Here is an 11388-nt window from a genome sequence, read left to right on the forward strand (position 1 = left end):
CGGCCACCTTCTCCACCGCTCCTTCTGACCGATGCCTCAGCAACACGTTGTCCAGGACCAGGAGTTTGTAACCTCCCAGTCTCTGGGAACGCGTTGCGCAGACCTTTCTGCAAGGCCTCCCGGAGATGTCTCATCCTCTGCTCCCTCTGCAATGGCAAGATAAGGTCGGCAACCTTACCCTTGTACCGTGGATCAAGGAGAGTGGCCAGCCAGTAATGGTCCCTCTCCTTGATCCGAAGAATACAAGGATCCTTCCGCAGGCTTTGCAGGATCAGGGAGGCCATGCAGCGCAGGTTAGCTGAGGCATTCGGTCCGGAGTCCGCTGGGTCACTAAGGACAACATGATCCGCAGCTACCTCCTCCCAGCCACGTACAAGTCCACGTGTTTCTTGGGACTGTAAATCATCCCTACAAGACTGCTGCTGCTGATGCTGAGTGCCAGCCTCCACCTCCATGCTGACACAATCATCCTCCTCCTCCTCTTCCTCCTCCTCATCCTCTTCCTGTGTGATGGGTGGCACAGCAGGAACACTGTCTGGAGAAAGGGGGCCTTGAGAGGCAAGGAAGTCCTCCTCTTCCTGCCTCTGTTCTGCCTCAAGTGCCCTGTCCATTATTCCACGCAGCGTATGCTCCAAGAGGTGGACAAGAGGTACAGTGTCACTGATGCATGCACTGTCACTGCTCACCATCCTTGTGGCCTCCTCAAACGGTGACAGGACAGTGCATGCATCCCTGATCATGCCCCACTGGCGTGGTGAGAAAAAACCAAGCTCCCCTGACCCTGTCCTGGTGCCGTAGTCGCACAGGTACTCATTGATGGCCCTCTGCTGCGTGTGCAGCCGCTGCAGCATGGCCAATGTTGAGTTCCATCTGGTGGGCATGTCACATACAAGGCGGTTCTTGGGCAGTTCAACTCCTTTTGGAGCTCAGCCAGCCGAGCACAGGCATTAAATGATCGGCGGAAATGCACACAGACTTTCCTGGCCTGCTTCAGGACATCCTGTAAGCCGGGGTACCTGCCCAAGAACCGCAGCACCACCAGGTTAAGGACGTGAGCTACACAGGGCACATGGGTCAGTTGTCCCTGTCGGAGGGCGGAGAGGAGGTTGGTGCCATTGTCACAAACCACCATTCCTGGCTTAAGCTGGGGTGGCGTCAACCACCTCTCGGCCTGCCCCTGCAGAGCTGACAAAACATCCGCCCCAGTGTGGCTCCTGTCCCCCAAACAAACCAGCGCAAGCACGGCATGGCTTCGTTTTGCCTGCGTACTTGCGTAGCCCCTGGAACGCCTACGAAGCACCGCTGGTTCTGAGGACAGAGCACTGGAAGAGGCCATGGAGGAAGAAGAAGAGGAGGGGGTGGAGGAGAGAGGTGTGTCACAACCAATAGTAGCATTTTGGAGGCGTGGTGGCGGAACAACCTCCAACACTACTGCACCTTGTCCTGCATCCTTCCCAGCTGCCAGAAGAGTGACCCAATGGGCCGTGAAAGACAGGTAACGTCCCTGTCCATGCCTGCTGGACCATGAGTCAGCGGGAATATGCACCTTACCGCTGACCGCCCTGTCCAGCGAGGCAAGGACATTGCCTTCCACATGCCCGTAGAGAGCCGGAATCGCCTTCCGTGAGAAAAAGTGGCATTTGGGGACCTGCCACTGAGGAACCGCACATTGTACAAACTCACGGAAGGGGGCCGAGTCTACTGAAAAGGCAGCAGTTGAAGTGCTAGCAATTTAGCCAAGCTAGCATTCAACCGCTGGGCATGTGGATGGCTGGGAGTGAACTTCTTCCGCCGGTCCAGCAGCTGGGGCAGGGACATTTGCCTGCTATAATCGGACGTGGGTGTACCGCTAGCAGAGTTCCCGGAAGCACTTGGCTATGACACACCTAATTCTACACCTTCATTCCTCTCAGAGCAGGTTTCAGAGAGGACCGAAGGTCTAGTGGGGTTGGAGATGCTTACCAACGAGCTGCATGGCAGGTCAACATATGTCTGGTCAAGCATGTGGTGCCCAAGCGGCTGATGTTTTGGCCACGTGAGATACGCTTGAGACATATGTTGCAAATAGAAGCGGTGCGATCTGATGCACTCGTCTCAAAAAAGGCCCACACCAAAGAACTTTTAGAATAACGCGCAGAGGCAGCGCTCTGCACAGGCGGAGCTCTGCGGTGTGATTCAGTCGGTGTGCTGCCCCTAAGCTGGGCCCCGGAGGGCATCCTGCCTCGTTGGACATGTGCCTCCTCCTCCTCCTCCCTCCTTCCAGGCACCCACGTGTAGTCAGTGCCCTCATCATCCCCTCCCTCTTCATCGCTGTAGCAAACCTGGCAGTATGCTGCAGCTTGTGGAACATGACTGCCAGATTGCTGTCCTTCTTGAGCATCCCCTCTCTCTGCGCTCACGCTACTGCCTTCCTCTAGCTGAGTGTCATCATCAGAGCCCACAAAACACTGGGCATCCTCCTGGAGCATGTACCCAACACTGTGCTCAAAGAGTTCAGGAGACTCCTCAGGAGGACGTGGTGGGTCTAGGGAAGGAGTCACTGATGATGACATTGAGAGGAGGGAAGACGATGCGTTGGCAGCTGCTTTGCTAGTACCCTGAGACTGGATGAGAGAGGATGAGGAGGATGAAGAGGGCTTGGTCATCCACTCTACCAAGTCGTTGGCATGTTGCGGTTCAACATGTCCAGCTGCCGAAAAGAAGGACAAGCGTGTCCCATGGCCATGTGCTGATGACAATGCACCGCGTCCACGACCAGCACTATTGTCTCTAGACACAGAGCCTGCTTGCCCTCTTTTATCGGCTCGCGCCTGTCTGCCTCTCCTTGCTGGCCTTCCAGACATGGTAATGGCCTGAAGGGAGTTGGGTAAAAAAGCAGTTGGGTAGTGTATATTGTGCTAGAGGCACACAACACCCACTAACTCCTGCAGATGCCTTTATTATAGAACACCAGAGATAAAGGGGTATATACAGATGTATACTGTGCTGTGCTGGAGGCACACACAACTTCCAATAACTCCTGCAGATGGCAAGTGGGCTCAAATAGAGAACAGCTATGTAGGTGGATATAGCGGTATGTACTGGGTACAGAGCACGCAGACAGCACGCACTATCTCCTAACACTACTGACTGCAAGCTCTATTATAAAAGATAGATCACTAGCTATATAGGTGAGGTGAATATAGCGGTGTATACTGCGGTCAGGGCACGCAGGCAATAACCACTACACAACAGCAAGATCGAAAATCGGCCGAAAACGATCGGTGTGTACTGTGTTGAAGGTACACAGAACACCCACTGCTTCAGACGCCAACACACTACACAAGGCCGCCGCGCTGGCGGCCTTATATAGTGTGGGGCGTGCACTACACAGCCTGAGCTATGATTGGCCACAGGCATCCTGCCTGTGGCCAATCATGGCTCTCCTCGCTGCTGGCGCTGCGATTGGCCAAGCATGCAGGGTCACAGTGCATGCTTGGCCAATCATGAGCCAGCAATGCACTGTGCCATCGCAGTGCATTGTGGGCCGTGAGCGCCACACGAATTTGGCACGAACGGACCAAAATGTTCGGACTTCGCCGAACGGACGAACAGCCAATGTTCGAGTCGAACGTACGTTCGACTCGAACACGAAGCTCATCCCTAATCCTCATCAATAGGCATTTAGAGGACCTTGATAATAGGGGAAGGAGGCAAAATATCAGGGTCAGGCGGATCCCTGAAGCAGTGAATCCACCCCACATAGCTCCCAACATTTTGAGATGGGAATAAGGGACACCTATTAACAAACGTATGTAGGCATAGGACACACCCCCTGCCACACCCCCCTTAAAGGAGAATTAACCAAAAAATGGGTTAATTAAATCCACAAGGACTTTTTTTTTACCACTACTATTTCTTTATATTGGCTTTTAAAATGTACAAATGCAGTAATTGAAAATTTGTATGAAAGGGTAAGCACTGGGAAACACTTTTTGAAAGATGAAAAGTGCATTTTATATAAAACTACTGTATATAGATCAGACCAAAATGAGGGACAAATAAGGGGGAAAGAGGGACAGAGGGACAATGCTCCAAATCAGGGACAGTCCCTCAAAATCAGGGACAATTGGGAGCTGTGACCCCAGATTAAACAAGCTCTCTTCAATGAACTCCTTTAGTGCCCTAAAGACACTGAACTAGACTTTGTGCGGGCACACAGGGCTCTGAATCCCTGTCCTGCTGACATGGCTCCCCCGAGAGACATTGTATGCTGCCTGCACAGCTTCCCACTCAAAAAGGAGATTCTTAACAAGGCTAAGAGAAATGACCAAATCCTCTTTAATGTGCACAATATCTCTCTATTCCAGGACCTTTCGCATATTACACTCCAAAACAGGCGAGCTCTGCGTCCCATGCTGGCTGTTCTGAGGGAAAAGGGGATACACTATCATTGGCGCTTTCCTTTTGCCCTAAATGCTACATACCAAGGTAAACAATATTATCTGAAGATGCCTGAGGACACCCCAGCTTTCTGCGAGCAGCTCAACCTGCCACTGATAGAACTACCGGAGTGGTACAAGGAGATCCATATTCCAATCCGAGGACCCTCTCCCCCACACTCCACAGGTTTCTACTTCCAAACCTCCCTCCACCAAAAGAAAATCAAAATTCAATAAACGCACATGCCCCAGGTATGGCAAACCTTCTTATGCGGACAAGGGATCCAGATCTCAAAACAACACCTGAACAATGCTACCCACCTACCTTTGCTATGTCTTTATTTTTGAGCTGTAATCCCAGGCTGCAAGTGATAACATCTCTGATGGAAATTCTCTACTGTCATCCTGGGGGATAAACCATGTTATCATTGCTATAAGGGCTCTGAGCCTCATAAACGTACCTGTTTTCTACACTCTACTTATTCTGGATTTAGATGGATAACATACCTCCCAACATTTTGAGATGGGAATGAGGGACACCTACTAACAAATGTATGTAGGCATAGAGCACGCCCCCTGCCACACCCCCTTAAAGGAGAATAAAAAAAAGTTAATCAAATCCACAAGGACTTTTTTTTTTACCACTACTATTCCTTTATATTGGCTTTTAAAAAGTACAAATGCAGCAATTTAGAAATTGGATGAAAGTTTTAGCCCTGGGAAAAACTTTTAGAAAGGTAAAAAGTGTATTTTATATACAACTATATGGATCTGACTAAAATGAGGAGGAAAGAGGGACAGAGGGACATTGCTTCAAATGAGGGACAGTCCTGCAAAATCAGGGACAGTTGGGAGGTATGGGATAATCCTGTTTATGTGCTACGCAATGCCTTACACAGCTTTCTGACACTCCCAGCTGAAATCGCACAGTGATTTATTATCCTTGGATGCCATCTAGTGATGCTATTCTGCATTGTAACCGGCTTATTTCCTTCAATGAAGGATAGACTGTGGAGTTCATCGGTCACTTGAAACTCTGAACCCACCATGCCCAACCGTACTGCTAATCTCGGTATTGTAACAATTTAGTATGATCCTGGAAACACTCGCTGATTACATGCTTATCTGTAAGCATATGTCTTCTTACCCATTAACTATCCTCTCTTATGTACATGGTCATTCGTGTTTAGTGATTAATATACCATCCAATCAAATTGGAATGTGTAAACATCTCGTTGTCTTTGACCAATTAACCATACCCATAGCCTTTACTTAATTGAACAGGAAGCACCCACAGGAGGGCACTATGGTGCATAATTTCCACTACTCACATACTCTACTTCTTAGATTGGTCAGACTGTGTCCCCTACTTAGCAAACTCAGGATTGGGGCAGTATGGGTGATAATCATTGTCTTCTAAAATAATGTGTGTTACCATATAATACCCCAATACCCCTTATTCAAACCATATTAAGAGTGTTTTATGTAATAGTGAAGTTAGACTGTTCTATGATTGGTGCCAGATCATTTGGGTTGTTCAGCATAAGCTTTACTCACATGATTCTTCTACCTGACTGATCTCATGTACCCGGTACCCATGCTCCTTGACGGGTGTCCTATGCCTCCAAGCCAACCAAAAATAACTACATAAATACCTTCTGGTTCCTGACCAATTGACTATACATACATACCTAAGTTTTACACCTGGGCAATTCTCTGGGTAGCGCACAGCGATGCACCATATATGTTGTTGGGGTGCCCCCTTGTTCTAAATAGGTCGATCTACTGCTCTTCTCTGGGAATTTCAGATCCAAGGTTGTCTCTGAACCAATCTGCTACAACCGGTATTATTTGCACTACTACGCATGGCTACTGAACGAGTCTATAGTACATACTAGAAAATTTGTTTATAATGTTTATAATATTGGAGTTTAGCTAGTGCCGTACTATTTAGGCTTCTTAAGTTATTCACTATAACCAATGTTCATATGTTTAGTTAATGCTCACTCTTAGGCCGCGTACACACGCGGGGACTGTTCGCTCAACTTTGTCCGCTGAACAGTGTTTCGGCGGACAGTCCGCTCGTGTGTGGGCTTTCAGCGGACAGTTTCAGCGGACAGTCTGCTGAACAAAGTTTTTCGGAAATTCCGAAAAACTGTCCGCTGAAACTCTGTTTCAGCGAACAGTCCCCTCGTGTGTAGGCTTGTTCGTCAAACTAAGTTCCGCGCATGCTCAGAAAGGATTTACACGCCGAAGTTTGCATTGCAGTGTATAAGACGTCGTATTTTTCGTCCCGTCGTACGTGCCGTTCACGTCATCGCGCACGGTTTCAGCGGACTGTTCGTTCGTCGTGTGTGGGCAAGTCCGTCCATGCTAATTTTGAGCGGACTGTCCGCTGAAACTGTTTGACGGACAAAGTTGAGCGAACAGTCCCCGCGTGTGTACGCGGCCTTAGTGTTGTTTTCATGTCACTGATTCGTGTTACCATTTACATGGCTGGAAGGGATACATGACCAATTTAAATATTTTACTTGCTTTATTTGAAGGCCCCCGGGAGGCAATGCATACATCGTGTTTATTGTAACAGGCTTTCTTAATACGACGTTGACATTCCTGTGGTAATAACCTCCCATTGCCTCTAACAGTGGATTCTGTTTCATCCTCTGTTGAACACAAATCCCTTTTTTTTCTCCCAGCAATTGACGCTAGGAGATGTTTATCATTAACCTCTTTGTTCACAAGATTCTCTTACTCGAGAGTATTCAGACTACTTCTCTATAATATTATGGATCTTTTCTTCCCCTAATCTCTCCATTCTATCCACCAAGGAACCAACTGATTCAAACAATCCAACTCTGAGATATTACCTGCAAGTTTAACAATGTCTAAAGCCTTATACACACACAATTGGATTTTCGGCAGACAAAGCATCAGACTTTTGTCCGAAGGGTGTGTGTTGGGAATTTATCTTGCATATAAACAGTACACAATTGTCGGCGAACAAACACGCACGTAATGGCGCACTACATGGAATTTCAGCTCTTGAGCACCACCCTTTAGCACCTTCTGCTAATGTTTTGTTTGGTGAGCATTGATTCCGAGCATGCGTGTTTGTACTTTGAACTTTTGTGTGACGGATTTGTGTACACACAATATGAAAATCTGACAATAAACCATTGTCCGCCGAAAATTTATAAACCTGCTAACCAACATTTGTTGGCTGAAAGTTGGACAACAATTGCCTGATGGAGCGTACTAACGGTCAGATTTTAGGCAGTCTGTCATCACACAATTCCCTGCCGAAAATCAGATCGTCTTTATTCTATGCTTGACAAACAACCTTTTCTGATTTCTCATAATGATAGGGGACTAAACACACCCGCAAAGTGAACTTCTTTACTCAGAGAACTTCCCAAAGTTAAACCGTCTTTGGTGTTTCTACAAGAGACACACAGGCAACGTACCAAGACTGCTTGATAAACATTATGCACATGTATATCTTGCCACGGATTCCACCTCCAAATCTAAAGGGGTTTCCATTTTACTCCACATAAATGCGAGTTTTGACATATCATGGCAACATGCTGATGCGGATGGAAGATTTCTATTTCTTAAAGGGAAAAGGGCAGAGTTGCCAATCACGTTGGCAAACGTGTATTTCTCTAATTCAGCCCAAGTCACATTCTGCCAGCGTGTTGTTGAGGAATTGAAAAGCTTTGCCTCAGGATGTATAGTTTTAGGAGGGGACACAAGACACATCAGATGGTACCATACAAAAAACTAAAGAAAATCAAACTAGCCTCAATAACATTGGTTGATACGTGGCGCACAACTAATCCTAACGCCAGGAATTTCTCATATTTCCCTGCTTTACACAACAAATTCACAGGCATTGATTACATCTTTCTCTCTTAGAGGGATTTACCTCTTTTGCAAAACTCCAAGATCGGTATTACCGGTAAATCCTTCCCAGATCACGCAGCCGTCTCGCTGACTATGTCTATTAGAAGCCCACAAAATAGCACTTGAAGGCTAAACCCATCCTTACTTACAGACAGGTCGGGATTAGGCAAAATAATAGAAACCATAAATGCTTACTTTGCAGAAAATGTCACAGATGAGCTGTCTCCATTAACAATTTGGTGAGAGGAGAGTTTATTAGGTTGTGAGCCATGGAAAAAAAGGGAGGCAGAAAAAGAAATCAATGATCTGGTGCTCAAAAAAGGCGAAATGGAAGCAAAACACAAGCAATCCGTAGCAATAGAAACAGCCACTGCCCTACTTGAACTAAGGAAAAAGCTACAGTCCATCTTAAATCATAAGGCACAGAGGATCCGAGGATCCTCTTCTTTAACAAGGGGTTCTTTTATGAACATGGAGACAAAACAGGGAAATTTCTTGCAAGGGCATTGAAGGAGACACAGCTAGCTTCAAACATATCTGCCATGAAAACTAAAAATAATCAAGTAGTACAGAACACCAAAAAGATTGCACAAGTATTCCATAATTATTACAATGATTTATACAATTTACCGAATGCACAGGCTGAAGCAAAAACTAGGGACATGGACACAAATAATCCAACAATACCTTACAGACAGTGGTTTACCCACCCTGAATGACAATGACTCCCAACAATTAGAAGACCCAATCACAGAGACGGAATTGCTAGTGGCCATAAAACTGGGGAAAAGTCCAGGCCTAGATGGCTTTACAGCTTACTATCATAAATCCATTACCACAATCCTATTACCACACCTATTGAAAACTCTCAACTACCTAGGAGACTCCCATCTCCACGCAGGTTCCCGTTACATCAGAGGGGGACGGGGTCACCCGTACGTCACTGGGGAAGCCCGGCTTTCCCCTTGCGTCAGAGGAGGGCGGGGTCAGGTGATGGGTAATTTTTTTTATTTTTAATAAAGGACTTTTCCCAACGGTGTGTGTGTTTTTATTGTTTTATTTTTTACACTTTCTTTGTGAAATGGTAGGGGTACTTTTGTACCCCCTTACCATTTCAAACAGGGGGGCGGGATCTGGGGGTCCTCTTGTTAAAGGGGGCTTCCAGATTCTGATAAGCCCCCCGCCCGTAGACCCCAACAACCACTGGCCAGGGTTGTGGGGATGAGGCCCTTGTCCTCATCAACATGGGGACAAGGTGCTTTGGGGGGGACCCCAAAGCATCCTCCCAATGTTGAGGGCATGTGGCCTGGTACGGTTCAGGAGGGGGGGTGCTCTCTCGTCCCCCCTCTTTTCCTGTGGCCTGTCAGGTCGCGTGCTTGGATAAAGAGTCTGGTATGGATTTTTGGGGGGAACTTCGCGCCATTTTTTAAAAAAAATTGGCGTGGAGTTCCCCTTAAAATCCATACCAGACCTGAAGGGCCTGATAATTGAATTTGGGGAAACCCCAAGCTTTTTTTTATTTTTTTTATCAATGACTTTCAATGACTGTTATCTGTTTTATGGGGAGCCGACAATTCATTATAACCGCAAGTGTGTTTGAATGACTTTTTTTCCTGCAGAAATGGCACTTTGTGCAGGGACAGTTCTAAGCACGGGAAACATGCACCCCTTTACAGGCATACTATAGATACCCCCCAGGTATGAAATTTATAGGAATATTTCACTTTTATTGTTTCACTTTAAAGGGGTTGTAAAGGTAAATGTTTTTTCACCTTAATGCATTCTATGCATTAAGGTGAAAAAACATCTGACAGTCCCCACGCCCCCAGTCCCCCCGTTTTACTTACCTCACCCCTCGAAAGTCCCACGCTCATCCCCCGAAGTCCTTTCCACCGTTCAGCCTGGCCGCTGATTGGCTGGAGTGGATGGATGGAAAGCAGCGCAGCCATTGGCTTGCGCTGCTGTCAATCACATCCACTGACGCGGAGCGCCGGGGGGCGGGGCCATGTGATACAGAGAGCGGCTATAGCCGCCGGCTGTATCATGGGAGCATGCCCGCAGATGCTTCTCACCATGCGAACTCCCTCGCATGAACATGAGAAGCACCTGCAGGAGGAAGCCGAGACAGCCGGCGAGGGACCCCAGAAGAGCAGGTTTGGGGCCACTCTGCAAAACGAGCTGCACAGTGGAGGTAAGTATAACATGTTTGTTATTTTATTTTTTATTTTTTAATTCACTTTACAATCCCTTTAAGCATTATTAAAATCACTACTCCCAAAAAAATGGCAGTTTTTAAAACTTTTTTTGCATTGATTCATGTCCCCTGGGGCAGGACCCAGGTCCGCAAACACTTTTTTTGACAATAACTTGCATATAAGCCTTTAAAATTAGCACTTTAGATTTCTCCCATAGACTTGTACAGGGTGTTCTGCGGCTTTTCGAATTTGCTGCAAACACCCCAAATTGTTCGCTGTTTGGTGAACAGGCAATGTTCGAGTCGAATGTGAGTTCGACTCAAACTCGAAGCTCATCCTTATTCCACTGCAATACAGCCTTTCTCACAATTAGATGAGCCGAACACCCCCCGGTTCGGTCCGCACCAGAACCTACGAATGGACCGAAAATTTGCGCGAACTTTAGAACCCCATTAAAGTCTATGGGACTTGAACATTTGAAATCAAAAATGCTAATTTTAAAGGCTAATATGCAAGTTATTGTCCTAAAAAGGGTTTGGGGACACCGCTCCTGCCCCAGGGGACATGTATCAATGCAAAAAAAAGTTTTAAAAACAGCTGCTTTTTCAGGAGCACTGATTTTAATGACGCTTAAAGTGAAAAAAAGTGAAATATTCCTTTAAATATTGTGCCTTGGGGTGTCTATAGTATGCCTGTGAAGTGGCACGTGTTTCTCGTCTTTAGAACAGTCCCTGCACAAAATGACAACACTGCAACACCTCACAGGAACTCTAGTTGGAGAGCAGGAATGAGCCCTGCTGCAAAGTATTGCATCAAAAATTGTAATTACACGCCCCTGTTAAACAGGGGCTGAAAAATTGGGCCTTAGC

The sequence above is a fragment of the Lithobates pipiens genome, unplaced genomic scaffold (genome assembly GCF_037356315.1).
Source record: "Lithobates pipiens isolate NorthernLeopardFrog02 unplaced genomic scaffold, aLitPip1_a1.2 Scaffold_51, whole genome shotgun sequence".
Taxonomy (NCBI): Eukaryota; Metazoa; Chordata; class Amphibia; order Anura; family Ranidae; genus Lithobates; species Lithobates pipiens.